General features: G+C 35.8%; 1 protein-coding gene and 1 long non-coding RNA gene across 8 annotated transcripts in view; one reads left to right on the top strand and one right to left on the bottom strand.

Annotated features, from left to right (window-relative positions):
- The window catches only part of LOC111719746, a 221,677-nt gene extending 212,905 nt beyond the window's left edge, over positions 1-8,772 (bottom strand). Inside the window, exon 1 of one of the 2 annotated variants that reach the window (XR_004233042.1) lies at positions 7,909-8,772. This is a non-coding gene — a long non-coding RNA (uncharacterized LOC111719746). The remainder of the gene's footprint in view (positions 1-7,908) is intronic. The other variant, XR_004233043.1, reaches the window with a different exon arrangement.
- An 81-nt stretch (positions 8,773-8,853) lies between these two features.
- Positions 8,854-20,963, top strand: part of ORC4 (origin recognition complex subunit 4) — a 62,566-nt gene continuing 50,456 nt past the window's right edge. For 2 of the 6 annotated variants that reach the window (XM_031960038.1, XM_012544704.3), the window contains exon 1: positions 8,854-9,420. The gene's annotated coding sequence lies outside the window, so the exon portion shown is untranslated. Of the gene's footprint in view, positions 9,421-16,071; positions 16,156-20,963 lie in introns of all 6 variants that reach the window. The other 4 variants (XM_012544706.3, XM_012544705.3, XM_012544702.3 and 1 more) reach the window with 4 other exon arrangements.

Below are 20,963 nucleotides of genomic sequence, written 5' to 3'. Positions count from 1 at the left end.
AACCTATTATTACACAGGGCTAGAAAAACTTGTTTTTCTTTCCATACACACAACATTCTCAAATAGACTAAAGTTCTTAAAAGTAACAATTGTTGATGTAGTCTAAATTTGTGATATTGCAGTGTATTTTTCAAACTGCAAATCAAAATCAATAATCAACAATATAATATAAGCTTATCAATGTCAAATCTATTAAACTGTAATTTCAATTTCAGTAACTAAAGTGGTCATGTTACTTTCTGACTAATAAATTATTATTATTTTTAAAAACACTATTAATTATGGGTCAAATCTGCCTATATTTTGTTAAAACACAAGCCTCTGATTTAGAATTTTCCAAAATGAGTTTGAGCTGAAATATAAAAGGTAAAAACAATATAGAAAAAACATTTGTAAGGCAGTGGCAAAGTTGGAAAAATTCTACATCTATGCATAAAACAGCCCTGTTATTTTTGACAATTAGCTGTAGCTTTATGAACATCCTGATATATCATAAACTGAATGCTACAGCTTTAATTGGAAGTTTGAACATTATAAACAGTTACATGTCTGGCTCTAGCCTGTATTCTAATACCATCAGCAGAACAAGGATGGGAAGCATAAACAAACCTTTTAACTAGATTACAGTCTCAAAAATGGCTACCAAACCCTTAAGCAAAAATTCCTATTTAACAAATCTTAACAAAGGGAAAAGTATTCTGAAAATAATTTTAAAATAACAAATCCTGGAATGATTGCAGTATGTGTTTGATTCTGTATAGATTTCAATGCCATTTAATATTATTTGTGATAATCTTTAAATTTTACAAATAATAAAAAATTTTTATTCTTACATAACACCCTCATAATCAGTTTGTCACAAAAAGGACAGAAATTTTTAAATTATTTTTCCTTCCCGCCATAATATAAAATACTTATTCAACTCTACTTATCATGTTTATTAATATTATGCATCTAACCGGTTAAACTTATCAGATTAGCAGACTCATCAAGGTAGATATGATTTACTAATCTTCATTAGATATTTAAGTAAAACCAACAACCTTGGAACCAAAAGAATAAATGCAGTGGTATAGGTTTCTAATTGAAATGGCAGCCCTGTTATTATTGTCAAAATAAAATGTTACATTAAGAAATGTTTGCAACATAGGATCATCTATTAATTCCTGATACTGGTAGAAAATCATTAATGAACTTTAGAGAAAAGCAGAGGTAAGGACAGGTATACATATCTATCAACTAGTCTGTTCAAGGGAAGAGAATAATTTAAAAAATAACTACAAAGCACAAGTAATAAATAAATAATAAATAATAGTAAGAAGATAAAGTTTTCCCTCTGTTACATTCACCTTTTGATCTGGTACATCAATATCCTTACTCTTTTGTGAAAGAATGTTATTCACAAAATTCTTTAATATTTGTTTTTCTGATTCTTACACTCCTTTAATTAGACTCCACTTACCAAAAGGGCTTGTATATGCAAAAGACCACAGAATTTACCACCACTGCAAATAACTACAAATTCATGAAATCGGGGTATTTCAACAATTAATTTCTAGAATGATTCAGGATTAATTTTTAAAGCTTTTTTGTTTTGGCCTTATTTTTTTTTTTTTTTTTAATAATTCAACCTGTTATTTTCAGTATGACTATACCTATATAGATGACAAAATAACAACAACAACAATAAAACCAAACTTGGCCCTTAAGGACAAGTGGGAAAATAGATTCTTTTCTATTATATTATTACTTTAGGGATATTTGTTTATTTTTTACTGAACTGTATATTTTCCTCTCTTTTTTATTTTTATTTTTTTGTCTTCTCCCTATAGAGGGGAAAAGGACATATTTGGAAATAAAGGTAATATAAATATAAACTATAACAATAAAAATTAAAAATGTTGGATTTGGAATTTTTTTAGTGTAATCTTATATTTAACAGTATTTGTAGAATTTTATAACTGAGAATCTCCTCACAGAATTCACTACAAACTGTACTTGACAAAATAAAATACAAATCAATACAACAGTTATTTAATCAGTGTCTCTTATAAGCAAGACACTGGGCTGGGTTCAGGAGAAATGAAAATAAAAACAAAACATTCCCTTCCCTCAAACAACTTACATTCTACACAAACTATCTTAATAAACATTTTAAGGGTTTTAGAGAGAGATTTATGTTTTATAATTTAAAAGGCTGCAAAACCATTGGGTCACCACTATCAATTAGTTTTAATAGCATAATAGTAAAGTTATAGGAGATTTGGCCCAAGTTTGTTTGAAAGTCCATTGTTTGTCTTGTGATTTATCTCTCTCTCCTGCCCCCACCACAGAGGTGGAAAAGTCCAGTTTTAATTGTGTCGTCTAGTTAGCTGGGTTAATATGAACACTTAGTGAATAAGTCAAAGATTGCTTTCCAAATACTATAGTCATTCCAAGATAATAATTATTTTCCTGCAAAGAAGAAGGAATGGAAACATCAGAAGAAATAGAAAGAAACCTTAAAGTTAATCTTATAGATACAATAGAACATTCAAAACAAAAAGGCCTTTAGGTATTAAAACACATGCACACCTATTAGGCACTTCTTGGCCATTTTTACCTTATTTTTTAAGAGGACGGTAAAGATTAATTTGCTACAATCAAAATCTCAAATGCTTTGTTTTAAAATAGGAAATACTGGATCAAACTACAGAATTTCTAAACCATTTGATATGTGAAATTATGAAAAATTCAAATGTATTAGTGTTGTTGAAGGCCTGGTAATTTCTCTTAAGGCATAGTAAGGATATCTTCACTTCCATAAAAAAGAAAATAAAAGCAGATTAATTGTATTCTGGTCTTATATACTTCACAGAAAAAATATCATTTTTCACTATTATAAAGATATATTTTTTATTAAAGGTATTTATTAATCACTACTAATTATATTTTATTAGTAAATTAAATGAGCAAATAAAAAGTATTTTTCTAAGGGTAAAGATGAAAGTTTTAATAGTCTTAGAATTGTGCAATATGAAGTCACTTGAAAACAGAAGAATACAGCAGATATTTACTTGTCTCCATAAAAGTACACAACTTATGCCTCAGATATTGTTCTCAAACAGGGAGTCTTGACCTTTTTAATATGGAAATCTTCAAAGGTCTGATGAAGCCTACTGACCCTTTCAAAGAGTAATGGTTTAGAATATGTGAAAGATAAGATACATAAGATAACAAATGAAACCAATTATATTAAAATATAGTTATCAAAATAGTTTAAAAGCAAGTTTATGGACCCCAGGAGCAAACACTTCAAAAAGAAATACCATAAAAGGGAATAACATGAGTTTAATTTTTTTGTTATCTAATGGGCAATTCCACCAGAAGTATTAACCATGATATGAAAATGGTATGACATTCTCTGTTCCTTGGGCATCCAACTATGGACTTATTATCAAGTAATTTTCTTAAGGTTATATAAACACCATCATATAACCATTTTAAAGACCTTAGTTAGAATCGAAAAGCTTAGCTTCCAATTCTAGCAGACATTCAATATGCTTTAATAAAAATTCCAAAATAGGGCACAGCACTACTTAATTAAATCATACTTAAGAAATGGTATACTGCCAGGTATTATATAAATAAAATCAGTACAGGAAAAAACCCAAAAGCAAAATATATAAGAATTTCATGAAAATAAAACGTTAAATCATTATGTGAAACAAACTGCTAAATATGAGTTGATATCAGCAATTTCACTCCTGAGAAAAGTTTTCTAGTTTACTTTTTCAATTAAAAAAAAAAAAGGATCATTTTAAACTATTCTGATATAGTATTTGTATAGTATAGTCTAAAATTATTAACATCATTGTGATTAGTTCTGGAGAACTAGAAATGAAAACCATAGAGACTATTTTCATTGTCCAAAGGGAGCAATAGAAATACCCAAACTACTGTTATTAAGTGGAACATTCATTTAAAAATCATAGTATTTTAATAAGATAGAGTAATACTTTTCTAAACACATGCTTTTCCCACTTAATAGCATCTATCTAATTTATATAAAAGACACATTATATAGAAACATGAAAGCATCATAGTCAACAGACTCAGAATACATAAAAAAAATTTCTTCAGGTAAACATGCTATGCAATCTACTGGGGTTTTCTGACACACTTCAGGTATGTCCAACTGATGATTAGAAGTGGGTCTGCATATCCAGTGCAAAATGTGAAGTTCATACTATAAGAAATGTCCACTCTATCTACAAAAACAAACAACAACAACAACAAAATCCTCTAGGGAGAAGGACCCTCTAAAGGACCTCTAAAAAAACTGCTATTTTGCATAAGTGGGGCAAGAGGTCTTATTACTCCCATGAATTATCATTGTATTCATCACATTATAAAATTAAAGTCAACTGAATTAGTTCCAAATCAAAATTTTCTAGGACATTTTTTTCAAGTTGGATCAACAATCATTATCTATTAATATCTTATAATTTATTTAAATTTCTTTAATGATATTATTAAGATGGACAGTAGTCTTTCCTATAACAAGTAACAGTAACTACTGTGTAATTTATATTCCAACTGTTAAGAAAAGATTTGAAATGGGGAGGCCGAGGGAAAGACAAATATCAGAAAATGAAATTATTATTTGAATAAAAATCTAGGGAGAAGGGAAAGGTAGAAGAACACCTAAAGACATAGTATTTTAATTTTTGAGTTTTATAAATTATTGCAAAAAGTCAGTTATAGATCTTTTTAATACAATGGTGGAAGGAAAACACTGCTTGATTAAAATAGAGGGGTAAAGAGAAAATTTGGAAGGAAAATGAACTGATTCTCAAACAAAAGCGATAAACCTTTTGATTATTCAATTTATTAAGTAGAAAGTCTATGCCAAATTACTTAAATTAAAATAAAAATGCATTGTTTATTGTCATGACACAATAAGTTTTATTTTTGCTTTAACCTCATAGAAATTCCAGTTTCACATCTAATTTCTTGATTTTTTTGTAAAGATCAACCCTCCAAATGCAGTATTTGATAAAAACTGGAAAAGTTAGAGAAACTTAAATAAGGCAGTATGATCTTGTGTTAAGGTCATTTATTGAAAGTAAATTTTAGTCCTGATTTAGCCATTGAATGCATTATGACCTTGGACCAGTTTACTCAATCATTCTAGGCCTCAGTGGATACATTTGTAAAATTGGAGCTGCATGAAGAAAAGTATAGAGGCTAAATTATAACCAAAATCTGAAAAAGAGAGAGGAGAGAGAGAAGAGAAAGAGGACAGGGAGAGTGAGAGGGAGAGGAAACGGGAGAGGGAGAGGGAGAGGGAGAAGGAGAGAGAGAGAGAGAGAGAGAGAGAGAGAAATGGTTTTTGAGTCAGAAATCTTGGATTTGAGTCCTAATAGTTACATGACTTTAGTTATGTGCATTAGTTTCTTTGCATCTCAGTTTCCTCATCTGTAAAATGGGGTTAATTAATATTAGTATTCTCTCACAATGCTGTGTGTAAAGTTTTTGGTAAATCTTAAAGCACTATATCAATGTGTGACATTATATTTCGATGATACTAAAAGTACAAATACTTTTCCCTTAAATATGATAAAAACCACCACCAATAATATTGTCAAATATCAATCTGCTTCAATTTGGAAAGTTTGGAATAAACAGCTCACAAAGGGTTACTCAGAAATCTACACAAAATACTGGGGGAGGTTTTCAGAGACCCAATTGAACAGGGAAAATAAAAGGTATTGTACTCAAGATACAAATTTAAGAAGTTTTACTTCGATGCCCACTGGGCAACTATTGTGAACCACTCCTGTTATCTACACAATTTTCTTCACTTTAAATTGATTTCTTCACTAAAGTGCCACCCCATGTCTCATAAGTTACAGGTTGCTCTGGTTCTTACTAGAGGACAGAAAATCATAGCTGGACCTGAAGTGATATAGATGTTAGAGGAATAAACTTGAACATGGCACAAGTTTCTGCTTACAAATGAAATATATAATATCACCTCAAATAAAGAAAAGAGGACGATACTAATTTGTAACAAGAGAAGAGGAAATAGAATCATATGTTTATTTCAACAGCTTATTTTTTCTTGCATGTAAATGACTACTTTTGCCCAAGTTGTTAATTACAATTTTACAGAGCAAGTTTCTACACCTATGTATGTCACATATAATTTCCTTTGATTTAATAATCTTAAAAACACAAGATTAAAATTAAAACTTGCTAGCTGTATTTATTTCTCTAATCATTTATTCATAATATTTATGTTACATATCATTCTAGATTTATTTTTCTCCTATCCTTTCCAAGCTGATCAAATTGCTGTTTTCATATTGCTAGTCTGATCACAAAATTGCTGCTTTACAAAAGAATATTTTTTGCTGACATAAATTATGGGATCAGAGATACCAATGCATTTACAAAGAAAGGATTTGTGTGTGTATATGTACATGTATATCCCTCTTCAAATAAAGGATAAAGAACATGTATGTATGAGAAACTGAATCCCATTTCCTAACTCAAGCCTTACCAAAAGGCCTACATACTAGCGTTCAGAAATATACTTTCTAGCATCTGAAAGGAAAGCACTCACCCAATTTTAAGGAATATCAGTAAACAAAGATTTTTAAAAAATATATAAAATGGTATTCTTTAAATAAAAAATAATGGCTGAATAAGCTTTAAGCCCATATATACATTTGCTATTTTTTGTCTGACACCATGACTCTTACACTTTGTGATTTCCTTGACTCTCAAAAGCATCTTTGAAAAATCTTTCTTTTATATGTAATAAGCAAATAGGTTCACAACCCCAAGAGATGAAAAATTCATCGCAATTTACAAGAGTAAATAAATAATTCAGTTAAAACTGAAAGTGATACTCAATCCAACAAACTACTGATGGAAAAGCTTGGCTTTACTTGAAATCAAAATAACAAAAGTTTTCAAGTGGGGGTGACTTGTTTCTGCTAACTTAAAAGGAGTAGAATACACAACTTAATTACATAGTAGTTATAATTCAAGCCTTTCTGAAAACAAATTCCATCAGAAATCAACGTGGAAAGAGGAAAACATAGGTATTATTTAAACTTGGCCTTTTGAGCATTAAACTTTATATAGTGATATATGGACCCAATTAGCTAAAAAGTGAAGGATAAAAGATAAACCATTCCCTACCACTTCTATTAGCAAATATCTTCAATGCTTTACAAGGGAAATTTATATCTCTGAGAAACAAAAAGAAATAAAAACTGAAATTTCAACCACAAACCCAAAAATACCAAGTCTATTCCAAAACTGTAGTCAATATCCAAATTAGATACAGGGCCAAGAAGGGAAAAACACTCACGTCTATAAATGGGCAAAGTAGTTCTAATACAATCCATACTATGACATTTACCCACTCAGAATCAAACCCAGTGTGTTTTCTGGGCAAAAAAGAAAAAAAAAAAAAAAAGGTTCTGCAATTCTTTTTCTGCAATTCTTTTTAAAGTGACAGATCTAAAAAGTCAGTCTCTCTCTCTCTCTCTCATTCCCTCCCTCCCTCAAAGACCCATTGCAGGAAGGGGTTTCTTTTCTGTATTACCCCACTGTAGCAAAGAGATACAATAATCTGCCAGATGAAGGGGAGAAATCACTTTTACAAACAACAAATAAAAATAAAAGTGTCCTTTTCCTGACTAAACAAGAGGGAGATGGGCATCCCACCTCCCTCACACACTTTCTAGTCCATCCCCTTCTTCAGTCCCCCCCCCCATCTCCCAGCACCACCACCTACGCCCCCCACTTCACCCCCCGATCTCCACTGCGTATGTGGTTTGGTGCTACTGTTGCCCCGAAGTGAAAGTCAGAGCCAGAGGGAGGCAATGAAACCCCCACAGACACACTTACCTTTCCTGCCCCCCACTTTTGAGTCCCTTCCCTGGAGCTGTGGAGGATGACACAAAGGGTAATAAAGGGGGGGAGTGGAAGAGGAGGAGAGGAGGAGGAGGAGGAGGAGGAGGAGAGGAGAAGGAGGAGGAGGAGAAGGAGGAGGAGGAGAAGCAGGAGAGGAGGAGAGCTGGGGGAAGTGGCTGCTCCTGGGTGTAGTGAGATGTCTCCAGCCAGGGCCAAGCAACAGCAGCAGCAGGAGCAGCAATAGCAGCAGCAGCTTTAGCAGCAGCAGCAGCTTTAGCAGCAGCAGCAGCAGCAGCTTTAGCAGCAGCTTTAGCAGCAGCAGCAGCAGCAGCAGAGAAGGGGCTGTGTTGCTAAGAGGCTTTTGGTCTCTTTCTCTCCTCCTCTCACGGCCAAAGAGAGAGGGGGTGGAGGGGGTTGAGGAGAGAGAAGGAGGGGGGCAGGAGTGGTAAGGGGGGGTTAGAAGAAGAAGAAGAAACTCCTTCTCTCAGGCTCAATTCCCCTCTCTGAGCTCAGGGGTGGAGGGTGGGGGAAGGAACTCAATCGCCTCCCCCCTTCGCAATTCAAGGTTGAAGTGGGGTAAAATGAGTGTTCTGTCCCTTTAAAAATAGAAATAAAAGGTGCCCCCCCTTAGCCTCTGCCTCTCTCTTCATCATCAGCTGCTGCTGCTGCTGGGGTCTCTCTGGTTTGGGGGGGAGGGGGGTTCTGTTAGAAGAGATGGGAGGTTCTCACTGCGCATGTCCCTCCCTGACGGGAGGCTGGTTGGTCGAGGGCAGAAGGAGGGGGAGGGGAGGAAATGAGATGGTTACCCAGAGGGCACCTCGGCGCCTATGACCCGGAAGGTGTTGGAAAGAAGGACGGGGGTGAGGGATAACGGGGGAAAGGGGCGGGGGACGGGAGGGGGAAGAGACGAGGAGGAAGAGGAGGAGGAGGAGCAGAAGGAGGAAGAGGTGAAGAAGGAGGAGGAGGAAGTTGAATTCCTCAGTTTACCCCTCCCACCTCCAGGAAGGCTGATGAGCGGAAGTGGGCGGGCAAGGAGTAGAGGGAATCACGTGTGATGAGAGAAAGGGGCGGGCAGTGAACTGGGAGGTTCTCGCGCGGAGCGGAGCATGCCGGGATTAGTCGCGGGCTGGTCTTGGCTAAAGCAGAGGCTAAGTCGTCTGGCTGCGGAGAAGCGGACGCCGCTGCTCTCTGTGGACACGCCGTCTTTGCTCTCCGGTAAGTATTGACCCAACCGGCGAACGCCGTGAGTCTAGGCCGAAGGAGGGAGAGGAGCGAGGCATGCCCGATTCCACCGCCCTTCTGATGACTGGAGACCAGAGGAGGAAGGAAAAACGAGGAGGAGGGGAAACAGGGTGGCTCGCTAGGCCGGACGGACCTCGGCGGGACCAGCCAGCCCCCCACTTGCATCGCAGAGGCCTTCTCCCCCTGACGGTTGTGCAGGCTGCCATCGTCGCGGCTAAGCTGCGGCGAAAGAACTATGCTTTGAGAAGGAGATGATGGCCTCAGGTAAATGTCCTGAGGCGGGCAGAGCGGGTAGGGGATGGAGCCCAAGTTCATCCTGGCCGAGGGAATGTAGCGTGAGGGAGAGCTGCCTGCGAAGGACAGGCCGGGGAAACCTGATGCGGACGTGTGCCTTTTACCCTAAGCTACAGCCCTCCCGAGTATTTATTCTCTGCGCCATTCCCTCGTTACCCTTGGTCGCCCCCACCGTCTCCATCTGGTCCCCGTTGGGGGAGGGGGCCTCGCGTCTTTCCCCTGGCCTGCTGCTCGTGGAACTCCTACTCCTACGTTTTCCCTTCTGAAGTCAAGGATGAGACTGTGTAGCTATAATGACGATAAATAATGGGAATTGAGAGAGCGTTTTAAGGAAACCTAGAGATAGACTAGAAGGAAAGGATGATGTTCCCTCGGCATCATTAAAATTTGAAGAAAATAAAATGTACATGTTGAGAATCAAAAAAAAAAAAAAGGCGAAAGGGGATTTTTTCCTGATGGTTTGATGTCTTTGGGTTTTAGGTTAAATTTGTTTCCAGACTTAGATGCTGAAAATTTCGATGGGGAGAGAAGAGGAAGGATGCTGTTAAGTACTTGTTCCAAAGGTCACTTTTAATCTCTACTAGAAGCGAATGTGGTTGAATAAGCTGGGGAAGCTTCTTGTGCAGTACTTGCATAGTACTGCTTTTTTCTCCATTTTAAAAAAAAATCATCTGATGGAGATATTTTTTTAGAAACCTTTAAGGATACTTATTTTCTAAAAGGTTAACATCACCATCATGGGAGTAATTTCTCCCAAAACAAAAAAATGTGGTATGAAGTTTTTCTTGTGAAACAAAATCTTTTACGTGCATTGCCGCTGCCATTTAGAGGTTCGTCTGTTGTTACAGAATCTATTTTCAAAGTTGGTGTTGTATTTTTAATTCATCAAAACTTTAAGTCATTAATACTCAAAGCTTACCTCTTTCTATAAATAAAAAGTTTTTAGGTTGAGTTATAAAAAAGGTTGGTTGATTTAAAGTGACCATCATATTATGAGAGTCATGTCTGAAGCAAAGAAGTGTAGTGGTTCTTGAGTCTCCTAAGCACTAAGGGAAGTTCCAGGATAAGCCATTAGAAGAGAAGGGATCCCCAAAGAAAATGCAAAATAAGATTGCTAGATAACCATGTCACAGGGTTGATGCCTGTTGATTAAGCCTTGAATCTTGGACAGAGTTAATAAGTGAAGGATATGTAGATGTCCATGAAACTTTTTTTTTTTCTTGTTTGTTTACTGTTGAGTTCCTTTGTAAAAACAGCAGCTTTTATTTTGTTTTCCTGCAGAGCCAATCCTTATAAAGGGATATTGTATGTTACTCTTTGTAGGTTTTGGCAGAGAAGCAGCATTCATTTTTCGTTCAAACATTTCTCTAATGCCAATTATTTTGGTAGTGATATTTGGATTGGAAAAATCAATTTGAGAAAAAGCATAATAGTTATGAATGAATTGCAGTTATTACTAATGGTGACTTGTACTGAAAAAGGGCTACAAGAGACAATATGGTGCAAAAGAAAAAGTGGTAGATTTGGAGTTAGAAGCTGGGTCCAAATCCCAACTCTGTGGGGTTGGTCTGTTCACTTAACATTTTGGGTGGGAATCACAGATTGGATGGGGAAGAATTATCCAGAGGCTGGACTTGTTTTTCGAAAAAGGGTTTTATTGTCAAAAGCATATTGAACCAAACATTAAGGAACTAATTGGTTAGAGAAAGTTGCTTGTGAGGGATATTTTTAGGAAAATGATTGTCTCCTGGGGGTGAGGGAAAAGAGTTACTTTTCAACCATTTTTTGTGGACTGATTAAGACTTTGAAAACGAATAAAGCTCTGCTGGGGCTACAGATTTTGAAACATTGAGCATAACCCAAATGGCCTATACCTGGATGAGTAGACAGTTGCATCCTGTTTACCACATCCCAAGCTCCCTGCAGCTGGATGGTTAGGCATCTGCATCCTATGTTTCTGTTCCCTGTGGTAAATTGCCACATGGGAACTAACAAAGGCTCTGCTAGGGCCTATTCTACTAGGATCTTAATTGTATATGAAAGGGATGGACCAACTCTAAATTTATAGTTGAGATCTAGATGACTGGAAAAGGAAATGAGTTGTTCTTTCCTAGAGAATAAGAAAAATGAATGAATGTTGCTAGGTAATAATTTCTGCCTTGATATGTTAAAAGAATTTGAGTTAAGTACAACAGTCTATTGGATGGACCTTCAATTAAGAATTTTTGAACAACATACAGAAAACATATGAGATTGTAAGGGGGGAGTATGATCTGTATGTTGTAGAATGCTTTATTATGATGAAATCAGGGTTCCATTAAATTATACTAATCAAATAGGAAAATAGCTAAAGATTTGGAAGGGATTCAAGGGATTATTTAATCCAATCTTTTCTTCTGCCACCTCATTTCACATATCAAATCATGTAGAAATCAGTCAACAAGGAATAAAGTGCTGCTATGCTGTGTTCAGAATACTGTGCTAGATCATAGGGATACAAATACAATAAATAAAATAATCCTTAATCCAAGGAGCTAAGACCCATAGAAGTTAAATTTTTTGTGACAAATCATCATAGTGCTAGTAAGAGAGCCAAGATTTTGACCCAAATTCCCTGACTCAAAACAGGTTACTCCGTCTCTGTTTCAGATATTTTCTCTCTGATCCCTGTATTGCTCTCCCTGTCTCCCTTCTCTTTTAGACTCCTCCTTTTAAGTCCCAGTTAAAATCTCAACTTTTACAGGAAGATTTCTTCAAACCCCTTTAATTTTTATTTCTTTTCTTTGTTAATTATTTCCTTTTTGTGCTATGTATAACTTGTTTTGTATATTTTTGCATGTTGTCTCCACCCTTAAGATTGTAAGCTCCTTGAAAACAGGAACTGTCTTCCTCCCTCTTATTGTATTCACAGTTGCTTGGCATAGTGCTTAACACATGGTAGGCACTTAATAAATGTTTTTTGGTTGATATTTTACAGGATGTTGTATGCTATTCTAGTAGAATATGAATTCCTCAAGGACAGGAAATATTTTTCATTTTCTTTAAGTGTCTTTAGCACCTTGGACAGTTCCTTGTACTTTGGTGCTTTATGAATGCTTGTAATTCATTAATATTATATGATTATAAGTGGCTAATTATATAGCACTTTATAAGTACGCATAGAGTGCTTTATGGTTACAAAGAATTTTACAAATCTCATTTGTCCCTCAAAATAAACCAGTAAGTTTAGTATTCCAAATATTGCTGTTTTATAGATGAGTTTCAGAGCCAAAATTGAGGAAACTTGGTTATTTACATTAAAAGGAGTAGATTTGCAGCAGAGTGCAATGTTCTGTTCCTGGATTCTTACAGGAATTCCTGTAAGAATCCGATTAGATGCAAAGTTCTCATTGAAAAGGCTGAGGTTCTTAAAACAAAACAAACGAAAATACTCCAGTAATTACCCATTGATTTCAATAGATACATGATATCACCTTGTGTAGTATGTAATACACCATTTAGATAAAGTTTGGGAATTCTTAGATGTATTAGCCAATCATGGATCTTATTGCCAGCCCAACCATACCTATCGTTATGAACACTCTCCCACTTGGGCCCCTTCCTGCTGGGCTTGCTCCAGATGTCCTTTTTTTCTTTTTCTTTTTTTTTTTCTTGGCAAGACAAAGATTAAGTGACTAGCCCCAGAGTCACACAGACTGTAAGTATTAAGAGTTTGAGGCTGGATTTAAAGCTCATATCTAGTTGCCGTTATAGAGACCCTGATTTGAGCCAGTTTATTCGGCCCCCTTGAGCCACTTAGTTCCCAGTGCCTCTGGAAAAATTCCATAGCCATTCAAATAAAAGCTACAACAGGCAGTCCTTTGGGGTCCTGTGCTCCAGAATAATGACAATTTTTTACCAGTACAAGACTTGTATCAATGTGCTTATCATACAGTGGCCATTTTTTCTTTTTTGTCCTTTGCAAAGGAATTGGTTTTAATTTCCATTTCTCTAATAGTAATTTGTAATTTTTGTTTTATATGACTTCATAATTTGGATTTCTTCCTTTGAAAATTGCTTGCTTATATACATTGACCATTTGTATATTGGGAAATGATTCTTGTTCTTATACTTTTGAATCAGATTCTTAGAGTTCTTGAAAATGAACCTTAGAGAAATCTGCTTCAAACCTCTCCCCCGCCCCCTTTAACTTTTCCCTTCTATTTTAGCAGCATTGGTTTTGTTTATGGCAAAACTTTAATTTTATGTTGTCAAAATTGTCTGTTTTCTTTTATGTAATCCTCTTATTCATTTTTCTCCCTCCATAAATCTGAAGAAAAAATTTCTTCCTTGATCTCAGTTGTTTATAATGTAAACAATAATTATATCATGTGAGGTGTTAGTTTTCACCAATTTGTATGGCACTACAGTTCTTTCAGTTCTCTAATTCCGTAATAGTCTTCAAACTCCTCACTTTCTCTCACCCTGTATCTGCATATCCAATCAGTTGCCAAACTCTTTGAGCTCTTTCTCAGTATCTCTAACATCTGTCTCCCTCTCTACTCACACAGTCTTAACTAGTTCACATCCTCAGGTTCTTTTGCTTAGACTGTTGCATTAGCCTCCTTGTTGCTCTCCTTCCTTCAAGGTTCTTTCCACTTCGGTTTGTCTTTCACACAGCTTTCAAAAGCAACTTTCAATGAAGTATATGTCTAACTCTGTCAAACGCATGCATAGTAGACTTAAGTGGCTCCCTAATATTTATATCTGTATCTAACCATATATTGATCTAGATAGTATTACTTATTATTACTTACTATAGTAAGTAGTATTTTATCTTTATCTCATTCTTTTAGATTTCTGTTTTTATAAATTCCATGATGTACACAATTATTAGTACAGCAGTACACATATAAAGAATGGAGATAGACATTTAGTTTTCTTATATTATTATTATCATTGGCTTTGATAAGATAACTTCCTTTTACCAATGCAGGTCTTTACCTTTTTTGCAACTCAGAGTTGCTTAGAGCAAAAGCAATCAAACAACAGTTTGAACCAAATTAAAATGTAAATGGGAAGTATTTTACAAAAGAAGTAAAACTACAATAAAACATGTTATATTTTTAAAATGAAGTAAACATTTAGCCCATAGAGTTCCTTATGTGTGGTTTAGGTGTCCCTGTTTCTATTTGATAGTACTACCCTACAGCACTGAAGAGACATCAGTTGACTTTCTAAGGCCACACATAGCAGTATGTCAGAAACAGGGCTTGAGTCCAGGATTTTATGACACTGAGTCCAGCTCTCTATTTGCTATTCCACACATCCTCTTTGTGGGTATCTCATTTACAAATAATATGTATAATACATAGATAATATATATAAATTTATTTTTAAGAGGAGGTATGCTTCCTCTCCCTAGAAAAATGTGTGATTAAAAAAAAAAAAGTGGAGTCTATTCTAGAAAATTGAGATGTGCGGTTTTTTTTAAGGAGGACGGGGAATGAAACAAGATAGTCAGATGTGTGATATTTTTACTGTTGTCCTTCCTTCTGGAAGAGGACCTAAATGGCATCACTATGTTTTAGAAATGAGTTAGAGTGTGTGAGTCTGTGGCTGATCAGAACAATATGAATTTGAATTGCTCGGCTACAGGTCAGTCACAAATAGCCCCTATGAACTTGGTGCATCTCAAATTTCTTCTCAGCTACCTCAATTCTGCTTTTCTCATAGAGCACCCTTTCTGATGAAGGCAGACCATGCTGGACAGTCTTGTGCCAGTGTATCCCATGTCATACAATCATTTCTTGAGTTCTTAAGAGAGACCTTGAAAGTGTCCTAGTCTCTCTTATTCTGACCCCCTTCTGAATGTTTGCCCTGTGTGAGTTCTCCACAAATATATGTGTGTGCTTGTGCGTGTATGTGTGTGTAGGCATTTGAACAATGTGCCTAATCTAACTCTATTGGAGTTGTGTTATAGGCCAGAACTCTGAACTTGAAACAAGATCCTGTCAGTGGAATTGATAGAGACAATGGTTATCTAATTTAGCATGGTTCAGTATGATTGATTTACAACAAATAATGGTTTCGTAGTGATATAATGATTGGTTTATACTCAGTATAGAGCATATAAACTAGGATTCATTCTGAAGAGATTCAGAGGGCAGAGAAAACAAGTGGGAGCTCAAGCTCTCGGAACCAAGGAGAGAGATAGGCCTCTAAGAAAGCTAACCGAACCCCAGAAAAGGAGACAAGATTTTGAAAGAGATAATAAAGGATTTGGACTTTAACACCTGGCTGTTCTCAGGGTAATTACTGAACTGAAAAAAGGGCTGCTTCTAGAGACACCCAGGAAAACCGAACAAAAGAGAACTTACAGAGTTGTCTCTCTGCAGTAGAGGGAATGCTTGGCCATTTGGTTTGAAAAAGGACCTCTGTGTTTGGTACTTTATCCTGCCATGTCATCTTCAGAATCTTCCTAAAGCAATTCAAATGGAAGCAATTCAGTTTACTGGCATGGCACTGATAATACTACCCAGGTTCCTCAGGCGTACAACAATGAGGGCAGCACAGTGGTTCTGTAAGACCTCCAGTTTGGTAGTCAGTCTAATACCTCTCCTCTCTTACACTTGCCTTCAGAGCCTCCCCAAAACACCTAGCTCCAGCAGTGGGTGTGTGAATCTCATTATCAATGTGGACATCCCTGGAAAGTATACTGTCGAGGTAAGATAAATTATCCACAGCATTCAGAACTTCACTATTTGCTGTAACTGATGGTTCCACATATGAATGGTGTAGTATTGACTAATGGAGGACTTGTATTTTCTTGGCGTTAATCATTAGGCCAAAATTAGCACAAGCAGCAGAGAACCAATTCACATTTTGTTACATCTTAGCTTTAGAGGTTGCATTGAGTGCACAAACAAATAATTGTACTAAAATTTCCTCTGTACCAAATTCTATATGCTAATCTATTCTATATGCTTGTCTATTCTCTTCTTTCCCAGTCTTTGGTCAAAATGAGGCATGTTACCAAATTTAAAAATAATACTGTAAATGTTGTAGTCCGTTCAGATGTCAATCCTGCATATGTAGGCTTTAGTACTTGTAAGCATTCAGTTAATTATTGTTAAGTTCTTATACTTTGTAGCCCTTTGCTATATGCAAAAATTATTAAGAAATATTATCGGTACTGTAGTATAAAAAGATCAAATGAAGTTGTTATATATTTGACTTTTTTTCCTGAAAATAAGAGTGTGACAAAAAAAATATTAATACTAATATTGTGCTGTTTTTAGGTTCATATTTGCCAGTTTTATTTAGCTTAACATTGATCTACTATCCAAGCATTTCTAATTTGGAGAGAGAAATATCCAAACTGGCAATCCTCCATGACATGGTCCTACCCCAGAACAATTTTAGGTAATTTTTATAGGAATCCCTAAGAAGAAAACCAAAATATTTAAGAATACAGTTATGGGTCAGGTTATTGTCTCAATTCTTCCTGGACCATTCCCCTCAATCAATAGGAGATATAGAGCAAAGATCTTTTCTGAATAAAAGCTTATACTTCCCTTCTTATGTGCTTAGTCCAATTGCTTCAGGTGGATGGTGAAAGCAATGTTCTTTTCTTGACAAGAGTTGAATTTAATTATCATTAGAAAAGCCTTTTGTTAGAAATGAACTTTTCCAAGGTAGACTATTATTACTATTTCAAAAACACAAAATAAGTTTTTATTATCTTCCACAGTAGTTAGGGTTTTGTTTTGTTTTGTTTTTTTACAAGATTTTGCAAGTGTGTGTGTGTGTGTGTGTGCGTGTGTGTGTATACACACACACACGCACACACTCTTCAGGAAAGATTGAATTTGGTATTTTAATCCATTTTATGAACTTCTTTCTGAGTAAACTTTGTATCACTAACTTATTTTTTATTGACAGGGGTTTCAGAAAATTATTTTGTCTACAGTTAATGCATATAGCTAAGAGGCATCTTGAAGTAGTGAATAGATTGGTAGGCTGTAAGGCAATAGGGTATACTGGGTCCAGTTCTAATATTTAATAGGCTATAGAACTTAACATCATTTTTCCTCAGGAAACAACTTAGGATTTATCTACTATGTTTTCAAGAATCTCTCACTTAAGTTGAGAGCACCTTAAAAACTATTTCACCACCATCTTGTAATCAAAGTCTAAAAACAATTAGTTATAAATTATTAAACATTTGCCATGTGCTAGCCACTGTATCAAAGGCTGAGGTTGCTGACAGTGTGCCCTGATGGAGTTTGTGTATTCTTTTAGAAGAGCTGATATGCTTGTGTATGTGGAGATATATATATATATAGTAAATGCCAAGTCCTTTCAGTGGTTTCAGATGAGATTGAAGAATACAAAAACTCTGAATGAAAATGTGTGAAGAATAACTGTGGTGTTCTCTTTTAAATATAATGGTTCTCTCTGGGGGCACGGTTCTCGGGGAGGTTTTCTGGAGGCAGCCTTAGTTTCAGTTAAAAGTAATAATCACTCCAAATACAGCCAGCTGATAAAAGTTCAAACCTTTATTTCTTATCTCTTTCCTTGGGCCCAGTTAGCTCAGAGGCCTATTTCTCTGCTTGGTTCCAAGAGCTCTTGCAGATTGTCCCTTGCTTCTGCCTCTGCTTTCTTCAGCCTCCAGCCAGCACAAAGGTGGAAGATAGAATGAATCTCTTGTCTCCTTGCCTGGGGCTGGGCAGCTTTCTGGAGAGCCTTTCAGACCAGCCTTGGTCTCAGTCAGGGAAGTGCAGGAGGCCAGCCACCACAGTGAAAGTTGGAATGAATGTGATTTCACTTCCGAGAATGGCCTTGTGGGCTTCCTCCCAGAGTGCTCCTGGCTCTCAATCTCCAGAATGCTAACTAACCTGAAGCTCTAAGAGCTTCTACAAATATGATCTCCCAAAGGTTGACTCTGCCTCTGAGAGAGTGGGATTATGGGTTTCCTCCCAGAGTGCTCTCTGGCCCTAAGAGCTTTTTGCTTATATGAGCTCTCTAAAGATGTGAATACAAGCATTGTTTTATCAGTTCTACTTAGTACTTGTTTCAAATTCTGGCCCATAACATCTCCTCGTAGGATCAGGTCAATCATACTGAATGATGCTAAATTAGGTAATTATTGTCTCTATCAACTCTAATGACATAACACTTTGTAAGGATTCCAACATAACAAGAAGGCTATTTTGACTGTAATTTAGGGTATAATCTAAGTCTGGATATGAGTAGGTTGAATGGAGGTTTTAAAAGCATTTTAGATGCCAAGCAGACGAGTTTATATTTACTCCTAGAGGTAAGAGGAAAACCTTATGAAGTAGTAATAGTAATAGAGATGCATAATTTGAAACATTGTCTCAGTTGCATGTCACAGAATGTTCCCACTCTCATAACCCCCCCCAAAAAAAAAAAAAAAAAACAAATGCAAAACAAAACATTTTCTGCAAACAGACTTTATTTGGTTTCACAGAAGATTTGGCTATAAATGTCAAAATTTAACTTGAATACCTAATCTCTGAGAGGCAAAGATCTAACTGGTTATTTCCTTTTGAAAATGTTAACACTTTAAATTGCATTAGAAACATGGATAAGTCTTGCAAACATATCTTTGAAGCTATTTTAATTTTTACCTAACCCTTGCATTTATGCGTATCTGGGGGATTTTTTACCTGCCTCACTCTTTTAAAAGGGGGGAAATTTGTTGCTTGTTGCATCTTTGTTCAGCTTAACATGGTTTTCTTTCAGTTAGTAGCATTTGTCTTGTAACTTGAGGTTACAAGACTTGAGGTCTTTAAAGATTCCTGAAGACAGGTAGCATTTCAGTAGTATAATTTTAACTTAGATAATTTTTTCTATGAAAAAAATCCTTTTCCTTCAAAATGGCTGTGTATACCTTAGTTCTTTTTGAAGAATGGGAATTCTTAAGACATCAACCTTTAATCATATTTTCCCTTTAGTCAATAATTCTCCAGACCTTTTTCTACTGAACCACACTGCTTTGTACAGCAAGCAGTCCAATACATGCCAGCTCCAGTACAGCAATAACAGCAATCATTTATTAAAAGTTTTCCATGAACCCTTTGCTAAGTGCTGAGGATACAGAGAAAGCCAAAAAAACAACAATCCCTACCTTCAAAGAGCTTCTTACAATCTAATGATAGCATCAGTGTCTAGACAAATACATAGTTTTTATAGGTTATATTCAGGGTAAATTGGAAATAATCTCAAATGTTAGGTACTATCATTGAGCAAGATCAAGAAAGGCATCTTATAGGAGGTGGAATTATAGTTCAGATTTGTAAAAAAACACAGGTCAGGACATCTGGTTCAGCCTGAGATACTGTCCCTGGAGTAATTCAATCTGGTTTCAAATTCTACTTTTCTTTCTTACCTGTATGACTTGGGATGTTTAATTTCTTTAGGCTTCCCCTTCCTTGACTGCAAGTGAGAAATTTGCACAAGATTACCTCTGAAGTCCCTTGCAGCTCAAGAATTAATGATCCTGTGAGCCCATTAATTTATTAGTTGTCTGATCATGAGCATGTTACTTAAACTTTTAACAACTTCAGCCTAATTGTCTTTGAAATAATAATGAAAGAGACTTTAGATCTCAGTATTATTTTGTCACAGTCTTTCTTAAGGATAATTCTTTCTTTGAAGTTTACCCTGCAGATAGCTTGTTTGTACATGGTTGTTCGTAGACTGTTAGAATGTGAGCTCCTTAACCAATATGGTAAAAACTAGGCATTGACCCTTACCTAACACTATACCAGAATAAGGTTGAAATGGGTTCATTATCTTTTTTTTTTTTTCTTTTTTATTCACAAAGCATATACATGGGTAATTTTTTCAACATTGACCCCTGCATAACCCCCTGCTGCAAATTTTTCCCTTCTTCCCCCATCCCTCCCTCATCCAGCAGGCAGTCCAATACATGCCAGCTCCAGTATTTGTATACATATTCACACAGCCATCCAGTTGCACAAGAAAAATCAAACGAAGAAGGAAGAGAAAAGAAAAACTGAGCAAAAAGAAACAAAATGCAAGCAAATAATGACAGAGTGAGATGCTGTACTGTATTCTACCCTCTATTACATGGTTCTCTCTCCATGTAGATGGCTCTTTTCATCATTGCACAAGTGGAACTGGTCTGAATCATCTCATTGTTGAAGAGAGCCATGTTCATAAGAATTGATCATCATATAGTCTTCTTGTTGCTGTGTATAATGGGTTCATGATCTAGACATAAAGAATGGTATTATAAATAAATTAGAAGAACATAGGATAGTTTACCTCTCAGATCTGTGGAGGAGGAAGAAGTATGTGATCAAAGAAAAACTGGAGTTCATTATTGATCACAAAATAGATAATTTTGATTATATTAAGTTAAAAAGTTTGAAAAGATTCTCTAAATCGATATTGATCAAAAAATGCAAATTAAGACAATTCTGAGGTAGCATTACACACCTCTCAAATTGGCTAAGATGACAGGAAAAGACATTGATGAA

Source organism: Sarcophilus harrisii, chromosome 3 (assembly GCF_902635505.1).
Source record: "Sarcophilus harrisii chromosome 3, mSarHar1.11, whole genome shotgun sequence".
Classification (NCBI taxonomy): domain Eukaryota; kingdom Metazoa; phylum Chordata; class Mammalia; order Dasyuromorphia; family Dasyuridae; genus Sarcophilus; species Sarcophilus harrisii.
Note: the sequence above shows the minus strand (reverse complement) of the source record. Positions and strands in the feature narration are given on the sequence as shown.